Below are 20,001 nucleotides of genomic sequence, written 5' to 3'. Positions count from 1 at the left end.
AGTAGGCGCTAAGTACTCATAAGTGCAGAACCACCCTAAGCTGGCCTATGGAGGAAGGGGGATGTATGGGCTCCCATAACTGGGAAGTCGAAGAGGAGCTGCCCTGGAGCAGATGCAGAGACCAAGAAGCACAGGCTCTCTCTCTGACCACCCTCCCTGGTCCCTGCTTAGGACACGGGGGATGGGGTGGGGGCAAGGGGAAGGCCTGCTGGAGCCCTGGGGCTCTCTTACAAGCTGTAACATCACTTCCACATGTAAGGGTAAGGTTTCAGAAGGACTCTGATTAGCTCAGCTTGAGCCCAAGACCCTCCCAGAGCCCACATGGAAGTGGAGGCATGTCCAAGTCACAGGCTCACCACCTCTGAGGCTGGGGCCAGGGTCTCACAGAACGTGATGGGATGCAACAGGGGCAGCTCCCAAGGAAGGGCTCCTATTTTATTATAAGAGAAGAGGCGGTACTGAGCATGCACACATGCACACAAAGTGCACACATGCACGCACACAAACACACACATACACAAAGAAACATATTTTTTACTCAAAAGAAGTAATTAGGAATTATTTATTCATTGATTAGGGAATTGTTAGAAAATTATAACTTAGTTTTAAAAGACTGTGATAAGGACACATTGAGATTTAGAAAGATCTCAGAAGCATATTGTCAACTGAAAAAAAAATCAAATTATAAAATAATAATATAATGTGATCCCGTTTATTTTTTTTAAACTATGATTACATATGTATATGTAGGTACATTTTAAAAAAATCTCAGCACAAAAACAGATCTTCCAAAAAAACGGAGAACTCAGGGCGAGGAGTACAAAACGGCAAAGGGAGGGATAAGAGGATTTTCATCTTTTACTTTTAAACTTCTCTGTTGCTTGATTTGACACCATGAGCAGTACTCAGGTATTGTTTTTGAACATAAAATGATTTTCCAGACACACGGGGTGCGTCTGAGCCTCACCTTCTCTGTACTTGGGCTCCCCAAGCCTCTCTCAGTCTCCCCACTCCCCGGCCCATCTCCCCGCATAACCCACATCTCTCAGCCAGGACGGCCATAACAAGGGACAGCGTATTTCTTCTGTCACTACACTGACTGCAGAGCAGTCTGGGCTGGCTGTTTTTCCTACTGAAAGTGGACAAATGGGCCTTTTCCTACCTCTTAAAGCTAACAACAAGACAGAATTGTGGCTTTTCCCTGCTGTGGCCCCAGAGGTGTATGTCCCCACCCTTGGTTCTCTGAGCCTGGGGGAGGAAAGACCTTCCAAGGGCCCACAGCTGGTCCAGCTCAGTGTAGCAGTGTCCATTTCAGTGCAAGGGGACAACCCCTCAGAAAGGGGACAAGGTGGGAGGCTGGCTTTTTGGTAGCTTTGGCAGACTGAACAGTCGGGACAGCTGGCTCAGTCACAAGCCCAAACTTCACCACAGTTAAGAGTCTAACAGAACACAGGGGCTTTATTCCCACTGAACTTATACAGTAACTGAAGACCAGGGAGGGAAGAAACTGGCCCAAAGTCACAGGGCTGGTGCAGGACAAGGTCCACAGAGATCTTTTCAAAACCTTTGTGGGACCCTGTCACGCTTAACACCCTGTACTCTCAACACCCTCCCCTGGCAGTCTGGCCTCACACTGGCACTGCCTGGAACACCCTTCCCTTGAGACCCCACCCAGCTGCTCCTTCTTGCCTTTCAAGTCTCAACCTAAACGTCAACTCCCCAGAGGCCTCCTTAACCAGCCACCCTAGCACACACCCTTCTCAGCTTGGATGTCTTCTTGCTTATTCAGTTGTTTGTCCAGGATGCCAGCACCCTGAGGGCAGAGTCCTCTTCTACATTATTCACTACCTTGTTTCCTACACTTAGAACATATACCAGCACACAGTAGGTGTTTATTGTTTGTGAAATTAAGGAGTGAACTCAGTCCACTGCAGCCCATCAACCAGGACTAACCTGGACAAGACTGAGTCCCAGCTGGAGAGCTGAGACCTGGCTTCCCTGTGCTTTGTACAACTGAGAAACCTGTGGCTAGGGGAGGTGAGGCCCTGAGTTGCCAGGCTGTCATGAGTGCATGGAGTAGTCACAGAGACACAATTATAAGCATGAACTCTGGGGCCAGGCCGCCTGAGTCTACATGCTGGTTCTGCTTTTTGCTGACTACATGACCTTCAGAAATACATGCATCTACTCATCTAAGAAATGGGACTGTCAGGGCCGGCCGACTGGAACATTGGTTAACAGTTGGCTTGGGACACCAGTTCTGAGCAGCAGGGCCCTGGTTCGGATCCCACATTAGGGCCAGTGATGCTGCACCCTCTACAGCTAAGATGGTGAACAACCAGCTCAACCTGGAGCTGGGCTGCTGTGAGTCACCGGCGATGATGTAGGCTGCAGCCTCTACTGCAATGGGCTGCCATGCTACTGTGAGTGGCTGGCAGCTGGCGTGAGCAACCGGCAGCCCTGAGAGCTGCCGTGAGCCACCGTGAGTGCCCGGCCGTCCAATGACCAGCGAGCAACTGCTTCACCTGGGAAGAGCGCAATGATAATACCAACATGGGCCAGTGAAGCGACGTCCTCCACAACTAGACTGAAGAACAAAAAGACGGCAACTTGTCTGTTCCCCTTCCCCGATTCCCCAATGGTGTTCCCCTCCCCCAATTTCCCAATCAAATCTTTAAAAAAAATTTTTTTTAAAAAGGAAAGAAATGGGACTGTCAATAGCACTTACCCTGGAGAGTTGATGTAAAGTGTTTAGAGCCTCACCTGGCACCTCACTAGGTCGTCCTCACTAGGACCACTCTCATGACTTGCTCTGTGCAGGCATGGCCAGGTAAGTGATGTAGGGAGCTGGGTGGGTTTGACTGCAAGGTCCTTGCTCTTCTCCAGGTAAAGAGAGAAGGACCCATGGAGACACACACCGCTGAAGGAAATCTCTCATGGAGAGAGTTAATAAGCAAGGAGGCCAAACATGTAGCCCAAGTCAGGTCATCAAGAGCTTGACTTTTATCTGGAGGCAGATGATGATAGGCAGCTCCCAGTGGGATTTAAGCAGAAGGTCAGGTAAGTGCTTTCCAGAGATTTCTTAAGGGAGTGAGCCTGAGGAGAGATGCTGGAGGCAGGAGACACAGTCAGATGTACGGTCCGGTTCCCCAGCTCCCTTGCAGCCCTTTCTCCTAACTAGGAAGCCCTTGCTAACATCCGCTGAATTGTTCTTCTTCTCTTTACTTATCTTCTTATCTATACACTGTGCCCTGGGCTTCCTCCCTTCTCACCTGAGCCAGAATGGACATAACACAGAACCAACCCAGAAGGACTTTGAGGTGTCTAGAAGCCCCAGAGAGGACATCTGTTATTTTCACCTGCCCGGCATCTTTCCCCCTTCCTCAGCACCAGTCCCCATTGCCCTTGGAGAAACCCCTTACTCGCATGCAGCTGGTGGCTCAGGTGCAGCTGACTCTCAGCTCTTTCTGTCTTCTTAGTCTGTGAGTGGTTTGAGGATGGGAACAAAACCCAAGCTCACCCCCAAGAATGTTTCTCAATCAGTTGTGTAGAAGAAACTCTCCTCCTGCTTTGCTGTGAGCCTAGACCAGCTGACGGCCAACTCGGCTGTGATCTGGGAGAGGATGAATAGAGCTGAGATGTGGGAGGAGACAATTGATAAACCTCATTGAGCACTGAGCATTTTTGCAGCCTGAAACCTGACAATATCCACCCTTTAACTTTAAGTAACTCAGACCAATAAAAAATAACTCTCTTCTTAACTAGTTCTGAATTGGGTTTCTGTCACTTGCCACAAAATGTGTCTGATTGAAAACGTTCCAAAGTGGTTGCCCTGGACCAGACTCCTGAAACTTGAAATTCTAGAATATCTAAATCAGTCTAAATGGTCCTTATGATGTGCCAGTCTTCCCAAATCACTTATACAAAGAGGAGAGTTACCTGGGCCCTTAATACCCAAAGCTATTGGGATTTCTGTGCAGCCCAGGAACTCCATGCAAGAGTTAGTTGTCAGCCACATAGGAGCAGGTTTCTAGGGACCAGGTCATAGTGGAGAAGAAAGGAGGACAACAGAGGAGACAGGAAGAAGAAAGAAGAGCCTGCCTAGGTTCTTGACCAAACGAAAGATCACACCAGCCCAGAGTTGGGCAGAACCTTAGAACACAGGACACCCAACCAAGCAGGTGCCTCTCTAACCATTGTGCTTTCTGGGCCTCCCAATGACATTGAGACCAGAATTTCATCCCAATCCCCTTTGTTATTAGATGAGAAAAGTTGGACTCAAAGAAGAGATATGATTTTCCAAGTCACACGGCAAGCTGACATCAGAGCTATGACGAGAACCTGAGTCCCAATCCAACACCTCTCCCCAACCCCAAACTCAGGCCAGTTCCCCAACCACTGCTTCTCCAAAGTGAGCTAAGGATCTCCCTTACTTTCTTTGCCAACAATCCCACTTCCATTCCATGATCCCTGGAGTTGAAGGGCTTACTTTTCCATTTTTACACTACAGACCCAAATGTCTACTACAATGCTTCCATGCCACCCAGGACCAGCCTGGGGTATAGGGGCTCACTGTCACACCTGATCAGGGTGCTTTCTTTCACTCACCCCAGGCTGGGCACCCAGGACCCAACACAAAGTCTGGGATACAAGAGGCCATGGGTTGCAAACTCAGACACAGTACAGGCAAGGACCCTACGTCAACTAGATTTTGTGGCACAATAAACTATTCAAAACTGAGTGGCTTAAAACAACAATGATTTATTTAACTCATGATTTTGTGGATCTGTGACTTGGGCTGGGTTCAGCCTGTGGTTCTTCATTCTGGGCTGGGTTCAGCTGGCCTTAGCTGTGTTTGGTCTTTTGTCTTCAGCAGCAGCACATTGACCAACAGCAAACTGATGGAGGATGACCTCCCTTAGAACAGTTTTTCTCTATTCCACATGTCTTTCAACTTCAGGCAGGCCAGCCCTGACTTGTTTACACAGCAGCTGAGCAGTTCCAGGAGTCACAGTGGAAATGTACAGGACCTTTTAAAACCTAGTCTGAGAACCAGAACACTCTTGCTTCTGCCACATTTTATTGGCAAAATCAAGTCCCAAGCCAGCCCAGAGCTGAGGGTAAGGTGAGGGAGATGGACTCCACCCCTGATTTTGAGGGGCTGCCTCACATTGCAGAGGTGTAAGTGTATTGGGAAGGAAACAATTGTGAATATTTTTGCAAACAATCTACCACAAATTCTAAATATCTGGTGAACATCAAGGACATGCTCCCTATAAAGAATGCACATCAGGACTTTAACCAACTGTTTTCAGTTTCATTTTGAACAACAACATGACTGAGGACCAGATCTTACTCAGGGCTACTGACTTGAGCCCTCTACAAGACACAGTTAATGAATGTTTTTGAGAAAAGAGAGAAGGAGAAAAAGGATGAAAGTTCTTCCCACTTTAAAAGATGCTTAGAAACTTCTGGTATAAGCAACTTGGCAGATTGCAAAACCTGAACATCCCTCTGCTGTAAACACACAGAAATAGTAGATAAAATAGTACAAATATTCTCTTAAAGATGATGGGAACTGGTAGAAAATGGGGGTCTCAGAGAGAGTGCCAAGATCTGTAATACACTAAAAGTCCTAAAGAACCTACAAACAACCTAGTACAACTAATGAGAGTTGAGCAAAGTTGCTGGAAGCAAGGTCAAAATTCAAATCATACAAGGAAAATACATTACAGAATTAAATGGTGAAGAATGTTTATTATTTCTGGTGGGGAAAGATTTATTGAATAAGATGCAAAATCATGAACTATACAAAATCACAAAGGATTGAAAACGGCATACATTAAAATTTAAAGCTGCTTTAAACAAAACACTCATGCAACTCAACACCAAAAAAAACAAACAACCCAATTAAAAAATAGGCAGAGGATATGAAGAGACACTTCTCTAAAGAGGACATACAGATGGCCAACAGACATATGAAAAAATTTTCAATCTCACTAATCATTAGAGAAATGCAAATAAAAACCACAATGAGATACCACCTCACTCCTGTCAGAATAGCTATCATCAATAAATCAACAAACAACAAGTGCTGGCAAGGTTGTGGAGAAAAGGGAACCCTGGTGCACTGTTGGTGGGACTGCAGATTGGTGCAGCCATTATGGAAATCAGTATGGAAGTATCTCAAAAAACTGGAAATGGAGCGACTGTATGACCCAGCAATTCCATTCTTGGGTATCTATCCAGAGAAACCTAAGATGCTAATTCAAAAAAATATATGCCCCTCTATGTTTATTGCAGTGCTATTTACAATAGCCAAGACTTGGAAACAACCGAAATGCCCATCAGTAGACAACTGGATTAAAAAACTGTGGTACATTTATACAGTGGAGTATTACTCAGCTATAAAGAAGAATGAAATCGTACCATCTGCAACGATATGGATGGAACTAGAGACTATTATGTTAAGTGAAATAAGTCAATCGGAGAAAGACAAATACCATATGATCTCACTTACATGTGGAATCTAAAGAAAATTGAATGAACGAGCAAAGTAAAGAAATAGTCTCAGAGATATAGAGGAAAAACTGATGGTCGCTAGTTGGGAGGGAGTGGGGATGAGGGAGAAGGGGAAGGGATTAGACAGCATAAATATGCAACTACAATATTGCCACAGGGACATGAAAGACAGTTCGAGCAATATAATTAATAATGTTGTAAATATTTTTAGGGTGTCAGATGGCCACAAGTCTTGTTACGGAAACCTCTTCATGGACGGCGTAGAGGCTTGATCACTGCACTTACACCTGAAGCTGATGTTGTATAATATTATATGTCAACTATAATTGAATATATATGTAGTCACGGGATGTGGAGCATAGTGTGAGAGTGGAGTCAATGGAATTGTAATAAATATGTATGATATTCGGGGAGGGGGGAAGTGAGGTGGCAGCTTAGGGGAGGGAGGTTGTCACTTTGAGGGGTAAAAAGTATTATTAATAATGTTGTAAATGTTTTATAGGGTGTCAGATGGCCACAAGTCTTGTTAGGGAGACCGCTTCATGGATGGGGTAGAGTCTTGATCACTGCACTGTACACCTGAAGCTGATGTTGTATAATATTGTATGTCAACTATAATTGAATATAGTCATGGGAAAAAATTTAAAGCTGCTTTAAGACAAAGATGCAATGAACAACAACCAAAAAAAACAAGCTTCAAACTGGGAAAGATATTTGTTATGCATGTAACTGACAAAAGGTATTATTCAGAATATGTCAAGAAGTACTACAAATCAGAAAGAAAATGCCAAACAACCCAGCAAAAGAATGGGCAAAAGATATAAACAAGTAACTTGTGGAAGAGGAAAGTGGGATGGCCAGTTAACATGGAGAGAGGTCTGAACTTTCAGAGTCAGACAACTGGTTCAGTGATGGACAGGGGACCCAGTGTTGACCAATGAAGACTCAGGCTGGAATCTGAGGGACCCACTTTCTCCTGGGTTTTGTGAGCTGACAGAATGGAGGCTGTGGCCATGGGGACCCAAAGTGAGATGAGCCTGCCTGAGAATGAAGCCAACGAAAAGGGAAGGAGAAAGGAGGGGTGTGGAGGAAGTCATTCCTGATGGTACCAGCCTGGACTGAGCTTGCCTGACCAGACCTCTCAAGACTTTCAGTCAATGTGTCAATCAAGTCTCCCTTTTACTTAAGTGAAGTCAAACTTCTTTCCTTTGTAACCAGAGGTATCCTGACTAACATAGGACCCTCTAGCCAGAATACAATGATAAGGTATGGCCAAGTCGTCATGAAGCAGCAAGTCCATTTCCTATACAGCATCTCACCTGCATTTTCTCCATGTGGAGAGTCCAACCCTGCTTCTTAAGAAGCTCTCTCATTTTCCCGTCTCAGGCCAATGACCCATCATGGCACCAACCATTGCCAGCTTGTCATGGGCGTATAAAAACATGGCTACCCCTTTATAGCCACAGAGAAAGGGACATGACAGACAGAGAGTGCTAAAGGAAGACAGTGACAAAACCAATCACGTCTCATGAAAACAGGTATACAACTAGTACATAGGAATTTGCATTTCTTTCAGTCTTGCTCCCCAGTGTCAGTCAATTTAAGTTTTCAGGGTGAAGGTCATAAGGAGTGTATGTACAATGAGGCTCAGGCTGCAGGGATTGTTAATCCTTACCACAGGGCAGAGCTTCAGCCTTTGTGGAAATCAAAAGTCTGTCCCGCCGTGAGGGTCTGTGTGTGAAGTGCCAGTGCCACAGTGGGCACAGATTACATGGCACCATGCACATTCTTTTATCCAGTTCTCTCATCTCCAGAGTCACTAAGAAAGCATACCATCAGGTAAGTATCACCTCACCTTCCCCAAAGGATATAGCAGGGTCAGTGCACAGGTCAAAGAAATCGGAGCTTGATATTAGCCAGCACAATGTCCACCTCCATGAAAGATATTTGCACCATTGTTAAATCATAATTGGTGTGTTTAACTTGTACCATGGAAATTTCCCCACTAGAATATAAGCCTTGCATATTTTATGCATATTTCTGTATCCGGGTGCTTCTATGAGCTTAATAAATAACTGACAAGTGCTAAATGTTTGCTCCCTCTTGCCCCTCCATTCAGTATTTTTATCACTATCACAAGATCCCTTTCTTTTATTTTTATTTATTTTTATTTATTTTTTACACTTTTTTTTAAACTTAGTTTCAGGTGTACAAAACAATGTAATAGTTATACATTTCACCCCTCACAAAGTGATAACACTGCTCTCCCAATCTATTGCCCCTCTGATATATATCTATTACAATTCCATTGACTCAGTTCCCTATACTATACTCCATATCCCATTACTATATATATATTAAATTATAGTTGACATACAATATTATTCAGCTTCAGGTGTACAGTGAAGTGGTCAAGCACAAACACCATCCATGAAGTCTTCTCCCTAGAAGACATGTACCCATCTGACACCCTACAAAACATTTACAACATTATTGATTATATTCCCCTAATTGTCTCATATCCCTGCAATGATATTGTAGTTACCAATTTATGCTTTCTAATCCCTTCCCATTCTTCCTCATTCCCAATCCCCCTTTTATCTAGCAACCATTAATTTTTCCTCTCTATCTCTGAGACTATTTCTGTTTACTTTGCTCGTTCATTCAGTTCTTTAGATTCCACATATAAGTAAATGAGATCATATCGTATTTGTCTTTCCCCAATGGACTTATTTCACTTACCATGATGTTCTCTAGGTCCATCCATATCGTTGCAAATGGTAAGATTTCATTCTTCTTTGTAGCTGAGTAATACTCCATTGTATAAATGTACAGTTTCTTAATCCAGCTGTCTACCAATGGGCATTTCAGTTGTTTCCAAGTCTTGGCTATTGTAAATAGCACTGCAATAAACATAGGGGTGTATATATTTTTTCAAATTAGCATCTTGGGTTTCTCTTGATAGATACCTAAGAGTGGAATTGCTGGGTCATAAGGTAGTTCCATTTCCAGTTTTCTGAGATACCTCCGTACTGATTTCCATAGTGGCTGCACCAATCTGCAATCCCACCAACAGTGCACCAGGGTTCCCTTTTCTCCACAACCTTGCCAGCACTTGTTGTTTGTTGATTTATTGATGATAGCCATTCTGACCAGAGTAAAATGGTATCTCATTGTGGTTTTTATTTGCATTTCTCTAATGATTAGTGAAGTTGAACATTTTTTCATATGTCTGTTGGCCATCTGTATGTCCTCTTTAGAGAAGTGTCTCTTCATATCCTCAGCCCATTTTTTAATTGGGTTGTTTGGTTTTTTTTGTATTGAGTTGCACGAGTGTTTTATAAATTTTGGATATTAACCTCTTATCAGATATATCGTTCACAAATATCTTCTTCCATTCAGTAGGCTTCCTTTTTGTTTTATTGATTTTTTCCTTTGCTATGAAAAAATTTTTAAGTTTGATGTAATCCCATATGTTTATTTTTTCTTTTACTTCCCTTGCCTGAGGGAATATATCAGTAAAAATATTACTCAGGGTAATGTCTGCAAAAATACTTCCTATATTTTCTTCTAGGAGTTTTATGGTTTTAGGTCTTACATTTAAGTCTTTAATCCATTTTGAATTTGTTCTCATATATGGCATAAGGAGGTGGTCCAATTTCATTTTCTTCTTCTTTTTTTTTTAAGATTTTATTGGGGAATTGGGGGAGGGAACACCATTGGGGAATCGGGGAAGGGGAACAGGCAAGTTGCTGTCCTTTTGTTCTTCAGTCTAGTTGTGGAGGACGTCGCTTCACTGGCCCATGTTGGTATTATCATTACACTCTTCCTGGGTGAGGCAGTCACTCGCCAGCCATTAGACAGCAGCTCAAGGCAGCTCACGGAAGCTCATGAAAGCGCACAGCAGCTGCTGGCCAGCCCCACTTCAGCCTACGCCATCGCTGGCAACTCACGGCAGCCCACCTCCAGGTCGAGCTGTTGTTCACCATCTTAGCTGTAGAGGGCGCAGCATTGCTGGCTATCATGTGGGATCCAAACCGGAGCCCTTCTGCTCAGAGCTGGCATCCCAAGCCAACTCTTAACCGACGCACCACCCCAATTTCTTTTTTTTGCATGTGTCAGTCCAATTTTCTCAGCACCATTTATTAAATAGACTATCTTTATCCAATGTACATTCTTGCTTCCGTTGTCAGAGATTAAATGACCATATATGTGTGGATTTATTTCTGGACTTTCTATTCTTTTCCATTGATCTATGTATTTGTTTTTATGCCAGTACCATACTGTTTTGATTACTGTAGCCTTGTAGTATGATTTGATGTCACATAGCATGATACCTCCTACTTTGTTCTTATTTCTCAGGATTGCCGTGGCTTTTTGGGGTCTCTTATGGTTCCATATAAATTTTAGGATTACGTTTTCTATTTTGGTGAAAAATGCCCTTGGTAGTTTGATAAAAATGGCATTGAATCTATATATTGCCTTAGACAGTATGAACATTTTAACTATATTAATTCTTCCTATCCATGAGCATGGTATGTGTTTTCATTTATTTGTATCTTCTTTGATTTCTCTCTTCAGTGTCTTACAATTTTCTGAGTACAGGTTTTTTACTTTTTTGGCTAAATTTATTCCTAAGTATTTTATAGTTCTTGAAGCAACTGAAAATGGGACTGTTTTCTTAATTTCTCCTTCTGTTATTTTGATAATTGGTGTATACAAATGCAACTCATTTCTGAACATAGATTTTGTATCTTGCTATCTTACTGAATTCATTTATTAGCCCAATAGTTTTTTGTGGAGTCTTTGGGGCTTTCTATGTCTAGTATCATGTCATCTGCATATAATGACAATTTTACTTCCTCCTTACCAATTTAGATGCCTTTTTTTTTTTCTTGTCTGATTGCTGTGGCTAGAACTTCCAGAACTATGTTGAATAAAGTGGAGAAAGTGGACAACCTTGTCTTGCTCCTGATCTCAAGGGAATGGTTTTAACTTTTCCCCATTGAGTATGATGTTAGCTGTGGGTTTATCATATATGGCCTTTATTATGTTGAGATATGATCCCTCTATTCCCACTTTGGTAAGAGTTTTTATCATAAATGGCTGCTGGATTTTGTCAAATGCTATTTCCACATCTATTGACATGACCATATGATTTTTATTTTTCATTTTGTTGATGTGGTGTATCACATTAATTGATTTGCAGATATCGAACCAACCTTGGATATCAGGGATGAACCTCCCCCCCTTGATCTTAGTGTATGATCTTCTTAACGTATTGGTGAATTCCATTTGCAAATATTCTGTTGAGTATTTTTGTGTCTATGTTCATCAGGGATATTGGCCTGTAGTTTTCTTTTTTTGTAATGTCTTTGTCTGATTTTGGGATCAGGGTGATAGTGGCCTCATAGAAAGAGTTTGGGAGCCTTCCTTCTTTAAGGATTTTTTTTTTAATAGTTTGAGTAGAATAGGTGATAATTCTTTTTTGAATGTTTGGTAAAATTCACTTGTGAAGCCATCTGGTTCAGGGATTTTGTTTGCTGGGTAGCTTGTTCAGTACTGATTCAATTTCCTTGGTAGTAATCAGTCTATTCAGATTTTCCGTTTTTTCTTGAGTTAGACTTGGAAAGTTGTATACTTCTATAAAATTGTCCATTTCTTCCAGATTCTGAAATTTGGTATATAGTTGCTTGTAGTATTTTCTTAAAATTTTTTGTATTTCTGTGGACTCTGTTGTCACTTCTCCTTTTTCATTTCTGATTTTATTAATTTGAGTCCTCTCTCATTTTTTTTTTTGATGTCTGGCTTGAGGTTTGTTGATTTTGTTTATCTTCTCAAGAAAACAGCTCTTGGTTTCATTGATCTTTTGTATTGGTTTTCTGGACTCTATTTCATTTATCTCCACTCTGGTCTTTATTATCTCCTTCCTTGTACTCCCTTTGGGCTTATTTTGCTGTTCTTTTTCCAGTTCCCTGAGATAACCTGTTGACTTTAGAGTTTTCTTGTTTCTTTAGGTAGGCCTGCACTGCTGTCAACTTCCCCCTTAGGACTGCTTTCACTGCATCCCAAAAATTTTGGGTCATTGTGTTTTCATTTTCGTTTGTCTTGAGGTATCTTTTGATTTCTTCCTTGATCTCATTGTTGACCCACTCACTATTTAGTAACATGTTATTCAGCCTCCATGTGTTTGTGTGTTTTCTAGTTTTTTCTTGTAGTTGATTTCTATTTCAAAGCATTGTGGTCAGAGAAGACACTTGATATGATTTCAATTCTCTTAAATTTATTAAGAGTTGTTTTGTGCCTAAGATGTGGTCTATCTTGGAAAATGTTCCATGCTTGCTTGAGAGGAATGTATATTATGTAGCTTTGCTGTGAAATGCTCTGAAATATCTATTAAGTCCAAGTGGTCTAACGTGTCATTTAAGGCTGCTGTTTCCATATTGATTTTCTGTCTGGAGGATCTGTCCCTTGTTGTCAGTGATGTGTTGAAGTCCATTACTATGATAGTGTTACTGTTGATCTCTGTCTTTATGTCTGTCAATATCTTTTTTTTTATATTTTGGGGCTCCTATGTTAGGTGCATAGAGGTTTACTAGGGTTATGTCCTCTTGTTGGATCAATCCCTTTATTATTATGTAGTGCCCTTCTTTGTCTTTTATTATATTCTTCAACTTAAAGTCTATTTTGTCCAATATAAGTATTGCTACTTGAGGTTTTTTCTCATTTCCATTTGCATGAACTATCTTACGCCATCTCTTTACTTTCAGCCTGTATTTGTCTTTTGATCTCAGGTGAGTTTCTTGTATATAGCATATGCAAGTGTCCTGTTTTCTTAACCATTCAGCCACCCTATGTCTTTTGATTGGAGCATTTAATCCATTTACATTTTATATGATTATTGATAGGTGCATAGTTATTGCCATTTTGTTATTTGTGTTTCTGGCCTTCATTAGTTAGATTGTTTTCCTCTTTCTTCTGCCTAAAGAAGCCCTTTGAACATTTCCTGCAGTGCTGGCTTGGTGGTAATGAATTCCTTTATCTTATTCTTTTCTGGGAAGCTCTTTATCTGTCCTTCAATTTTAAATGATAGCCTTGCTCAATAAAGCAGTCTAGGTTATAGGACTTTGTTTTTCATCAGTTTGAGAACCTCCTGCCAACTCCCTTCTGACCTGCAAAGTTTTTGTAGAAAGTCAGCTGATATTCTTATGAGGGTAACCTGGTAAGTAACTTGCTTCCTGTCTCTTGCTGCTTTTAGGATTCTGTCTTTGTCTTTAACCCTTGCTGTTTAACTATAATGTGTCTTGGTGTGGACCTGTTTAGATTCAACTTGGTTGGAACTCTCTGCACCTCCTGGGCTTGTATGTTGATATCCTTCTCCCAGGTTAAGGAAATTTTCAGTCATTATTACTTCAAATATGTTCTCGACCTCTTGCTCCCTCTCTTCTCCTTCTGGTATTCCTATGATGCACATGCTGTTGCACTTAATGTTATCTGACAGCTCTCTTAAACTATTTTCAATGTTTTTTATTCCTTTTTCTTTTTGTTGTTCTGCTTGGGTGATCCCTGCTATCTTGTCTTCTAAGTTGCTGATTTGATCCTCTGCTTCATCTAATCTGCTGGTAATTCCTTCAAGTGTGTTTTTTATTTCAGTAATTGTATTCTTTAGTTCTAACTGGTTGTTTTTCAGGATTTCTCTATCCTTTATGTTCTCATTAAGTTCCTTGAACATTCTTATCATCAGTGTTCTAAACTCTGCCTCTGATAGGTTGGTTGCTTCTATTTCACCTAGTTCCACTGATTCTGGAGGTTTCTTCTGTTTTTTCATTTGGGACGTGTTTCTTTGTTTCCCAATTCTGGCTGACTCTTTGTACTTGCTTCAATGTATTAGGTAGATCCCCTAGGTCTCTCAGTCTTTGCTGGGTGGACTTATGTGGTATGTGTCCCTTATATTTGAATTGCTCAATCTCCCTATTCTCCTGTGCATGTGTTTCAGAGGTGTCGCTTGTGTTGTGTGTCTTCTTCTGTGGAAGCTGAACTTTGATTGCTTTTGGCTTGTCAGTAGGTGGCATTGACTCTGAGGCTGACTAGCTCTGGGAATTGGATATGTCCACAGTATGGGCTGCTGTGTGAAGGTTGACCCTTCAGATGAGGTTTGGCCCCTATGGGCTCTTATGCCTGTAGAGAATTCCCTTTGGGTGTGACTCTTGTCAGTCAAACCTGGTAATTCTCTGGTTTGGTCTAGAGTTGGTCTCTGGGTGTGATGATTCTTGTGCCTTTTTGACTGGGCCATGGTGCAGTGCAGTTTTGGAACAAAATGGAACAACAAGCACAACCACCACCAAAAAACCCCAAATACTCTCACATGTAAAAACTACTGACAACCAACATTCAACATGCACAGAAGTATCAAAAAAAAAAAGAAAAAGAAAAAAAAGAAATGAAACACAAACAAAATAGCAACACCAAAAAAAGTGCAGAAAAATGGAAAGAACGAGAAAAAGTAGAGTGGGGAAAAGAAAAAAGAAATGAAAAGTGAGAGAAGAGAAAGCGAGAATATATATATATATATATATATATATATATATATATATATATATATATACACATATATATATATATACATATATGATAAACTAAAAATGATAATAAAATAAAATAACAAAAACACACACAAAAAAGAAAAAACACCAAAAACAGTGCCAGTCTTGGCTAAAGTCCACCAAGCTATCTCCAGGTTGTCCTCTGCTGTACAAAAACTCCTCTGTGTCTTGTCCAGGCATAGCCGGCCACCTGGTACCCAGAGTGCCCCCGGCAATGCAATTCTAGATGAGTGGGGCTATGGGGTGTGGTTGGTAGTTTTTACAAAGTCAGTGCAGCACGCTGAGAGCACGCTCGCAGCCAGAAGGTGGTGGTCTCCCTTGGGGACTCCTGGGACTTAGGGCACTCTCCACTGGGGGCTGTGAAGGGTGTGAGATTCCTGAGCTGCTGAAAAGCCCAGCACTGCCTCTGCCACCCGAGGCTGACGTGTGACTCAGCAGCTGAAGTTGCCCTGCTGGGAGCCACGTAGAAAAGGTGGGGGCTGGGTAGGCAATCACACACTGGATGCAGCCTCTTCCCTAGATCACAGCTGCAAGCTGAGTATTTCCGTTTCCTGGGGGCTGCCGCACCTCTGTAATCTGACACTATTCCTCCATTCAGGGACCAGCTTAAGACTTTGTAAGGGGGGGGGGGAAGGGTTGCTGAGGGAGGGTGGGAGTGGGGTCCTCGCTATGGAGTTGTTTTTTTGGTTTTTTTTTTGCTTTCTGACTGACTGAGAGAGCCCAGCTGCAGTTTTGAGCTGAGGTTTCTGCCTCAGATGCTGGGCACCGCTGTGCTGTATGCTGAACTCTCGAAGGACTGCAGGGCTTAGGGAGGGAAACTGTCCCTTGTTGCTATAGTAATCTCCGATCTGCTTCCGGAGGGCCCCGCATTGTCTCCGCACACCTCCCTTCCCTCTTCCTCCACTCACCTGGTTTGTCCACCTTCAGGGAATCTTTGTGCGAGTCTCTTAGCTGTTCTGTGTGACGAGCAGAGGTTCCTCTGATGAGTTATAGCTGTTCAATTTGTGGTAATTTCCAGGGGAGAACTCAGGGAGCCCTTCTCACTGCCGCCATTTCTATGACGTCTTCCCACGAGATCCCTTTTTTAGATGAAGGGAGCTCACAGAACAAATCCAGTCTACAACTTATTTTTGCATGACCTATTTAGTATCATAAAAATTTGAATAAGTTGCAAATATTTAAAAATGTGAAGGCTTTGCTTAAAAATTGGAATTACCGATTTCTTTCAAAAAATTCCCTGAGGGGTAGCATTCTTACATAGCATTGGTTGCCTGGCAATAAGCACTGGTTCCCCCATTTAGTCAGGCAGTGCTCTCCAGATTGCCCAGTCTCCACCATTCTCTATAGTCTCTCCCCTGCCTACTTCCCTCATCAGTGTTACTTACCTACTGGACTCTGAAGGCATTTGAATTTGTAAGTCCTGAATTAAACACCGTGTGTGTGTGTGTGTGTGTGTGTGTGTGTGTGTGTGTGTTAGTGGATAGGTGAAGCACTCATAGATCAAGCATCAAGCTGTTATTCCCCCTGAGCCTCAGTGTAACTGAATTTATGATTTCATTTGGCAAATAGGACAGCTGAGATTTGAGGAGGGAGGGTGTGTTGGTGAGTGAATGGCAGGAGCAGCTGGAATGAGTCCAGGGCTTATTTTGGTGACGTTGAAAGAGGACATGGAATCTTTACCCTTGGCTGCTCCCCCTGACCTCAGGTTCTAGTAGTGGCCTCTTGCTCTCCTAAGAGGCAAAGGTCCCTGATTTCATCTCTTACAGGGCCATCTTTCACTCTGCAACTACCATATTCATTTCTCCCTTTCTGCCTCCCCAGCACCCAACCCTGATCAAGTCACTTCTCTTCTCTGGCCCTCAGTTTCCCCATCCATAGAACGATAGGTGTGGTCTGCTTGGTTCCTTGGGTGAGTCATCCTTCTCAAAAACACCCCTAAGAATGAGATGACTTTGGGGAGAAACAATTAAAGAAGCACATTTAAAACCTGCTTATTTATAAAACCTCTGTACCAGAGAGCCCTGAACAGAAGCAGATGGCATCCAGTTCAGCAATTCTCAGTCCTACCCCAGGATTCCCAGCCCTGGGTTCTGACACACCAGGGGGCTTCTAATTATGGTGAGAGTGTTTCAGAAATTGGAAGAGGGAAATTCCCAGTGCAATATTATTTTGAATTCACTCTGATTATTAATAAGCTCTGCCAAATGGTTAAAGGTGAAATGGTGAGAATTTAAGGAGCGTATTTAAGACAGCACTGAGATACTGTAGCCTTGGCTGAAATGAAGGAGAAAGGCATGAAGAAGGACTCATTCTTCTCCTTTCTTCCCCCTTATTTCTAACTAAAGTTTTTGCCAGAAGCAAAAGTGTAAAATAAGGCAAACCCCACATTAGGCTACTTCAACATTTAATGTCATCATCAGTATTATTATTATTATTATCATCATCATCATCATCAATATGTCATTGATTTTAAAAGTTATAAGTTACTGGCTCTTTATTTTGTTCATTCTCTATACCCTATAAAACCTAAGGAGCAAAAAAAATAAAAGAAAAGAAAACTCTACCCTTCCTTTGTTGGGGTCCTGGGGCCTCAGCTGAGGTGGGCTCAGGCAACGTGGTCTGCCCATCTGCCTATCTCAGGCCTGCCCAGGTAACCCAAGGCCCTTGGCTGGGGTGGGAATCATGAAACAGAGAGAGTCAAACTTGCCTTCTCATCTCAGGTTTGCACAGGCCTGACCTTGGGAGGCTCGAGTCCCCCTTGAGCACCGCACCCCCACCCTTCATCATAGGGCCTGCAGTGTTACTAAGATCCTGTGGGACTGCTGCTTAGCCAGCCACTGTTCCCTGAGTGCCTTTTAATATGTCTCAGGGATTACTCTGTCTAGGAAGCCTTCATGAGTGACCTGCTTAGTTTTCTGTCTTCCTCAGCACAGTGGGACCCCTCCAGGTGTCTGGGTATATCTGGGTGTCTCTATGACCCCAGAGTCCAACATGGAACTTAAGTGGCCCCACAGCCCACCCTCGAGAGATAGTGCTGGACATTCTTAAGGTCTCCACAGAACTCCTCCAGACTCAGCCCACCTTCCATTGCCCTCAGCTGCCAGTTAGGGCCCTGGCTAAAATGGTCATCTGCCACCTGGGTTGAACATGCTTGGCCCTGCACTTGGCCTCACCTGCCAAGTAATGCTACTTCCCCACACCTGCTCGGACCAGCCCTGCACCAACTCAGTCACCTGCCAGCTTGTCCTCCTCTGCTACTGGTCGCCCCTGAGTCCTGTCACAACTACTTAACTGCAGTTGTTGCATGAAACCAGCCATAAAAAACACCTGGGCGAAGGGGCATAGCATGTTCCAATAAAACTGTTTTGACCAAAAGAGGAAGCAGGCCAGATCTGGCTAGTGCTCTGCAGTCTGATGACCCCATAAAGGAAGCCTGACCCACCTGCTGGTTGCTGGCTGGGAGGCCAGCAAACTGGTATTCCTTTCTTCATCTCTTCCCCCAGGCTGAGTACAAGGTAAGGGTGGCCGAGGGCACAACATTCTTATGGCTTCTCCCCTCATTCCTCCTGCCCTTTGGTGGCTCAGGCTATATACCTGGGGTTCTGCCTCCCTCATATTTCCAAGCTTCCACCAGGGCATGGAGTGTATATGTGTATAGACCTGAATTTGAATCTCTGTTCTTCCTCCCGGTAGTTGTGTGACCTTAGGCAAGTGACTTCCCCTCTCAAAGTCTCACTTGTCATAACCTCTTCCTTGCTGACCCCTACACAACATTGGCAGTGAGGAACTGCATTTCCGTGGGTGGTGTGCACCTGTCACTCATGGCTGCTCCAAATCTTTTGAACACTCTGTCCACATTCACTATCCCTATTCATCCACTATCATTCAATCATTCATTCATTCATTCATCTGCCATCAGCTTCCCAGAGTATAAATCCAGCTTCCAAGTGGAAATTCCAAATCTTCGAGCCTCCTTAGCTGCAATGGCACAGGCTGGGGTGAAAGCCCCAGTCCATTGGCCCCACTAGATGCTTTCAACACCAAGAAGGGTGGCCTTATAAAATGCATCATCGAAGGAAGTTCCCAAAGCAGGGACCAGCAGAAGTACACACACAGGGTACAGCTCAAAGAGCACAAAATCACAGGAGGACAGCATCAAGCATAGTAAGCCAGATGATAAGGTAATGCCAGAGGAGAAAAAAGCGTGTCCAGGTCAGACACTCAGGATGGGGATGTGATGAGAGAAGCAGGTCAGGTTGACTCATTCTAAGCATGTCTAGGTCCATTCTAGGAATGTCTACCACAGAGAGAAAAGGAAGCAAAGACTTATGTATAAAGATGCAACATTATCTACACTGTCAAAAAAAAAAAAAAGAGAGAGAGAGAGAAACCTAAATGTCTGGCAACAGGAGGGAGGTTACAAATAGTATGGTACAAAGATCAAAGCAGAATGTGTGAGAAAATTTGTGTGACCTAGGAAAATGCTCAAAGTGAAATGGTAAGTTAAAAAAGCAGAATGTGGGCTGGCCGAGTGGCGTGATGGTTAAGAACTGGCTTGGGATGCCAGAGGGCCCCAGTTTGGATCCCACATATGAGGGTCAGTGACACTGCCCTCTACAGCTAAGATGCTGAACAACAGCTCAACCTGGAGCTGGGCTGCCGTGAGTCACCTGCCATGGCGTAGGCTGCAGCCCCTGTGGCAGTGGGTTGCCATGGGCTACCGAGCCAGCAGCCAATGTGAGAGGCCAGCAGCCGCAGTGAGCGGCCGTCCAGAGGCTGGCGACTGATCTGCCTCGCCCGGGAGGAGTGCAATGATGGTTCCAACTTGGGCCAGTGAAGCAACGTCCTCCACAACTAGACTGAAGAACAAAATGAC

This window comes from Hipposideros armiger, unplaced genomic scaffold (genome assembly GCF_001890085.2).
Source record: "Hipposideros armiger isolate ML-2016 unplaced genomic scaffold, ASM189008v1 scaffold_286, whole genome shotgun sequence".
NCBI lineage: Eukaryota > Metazoa > Chordata > Mammalia > Chiroptera > Hipposideridae > Hipposideros > Hipposideros armiger.
The sequence above is the reverse complement of the archived record's forward strand: the minus strand, read 5'-3'. Positions refer to the sequence as shown.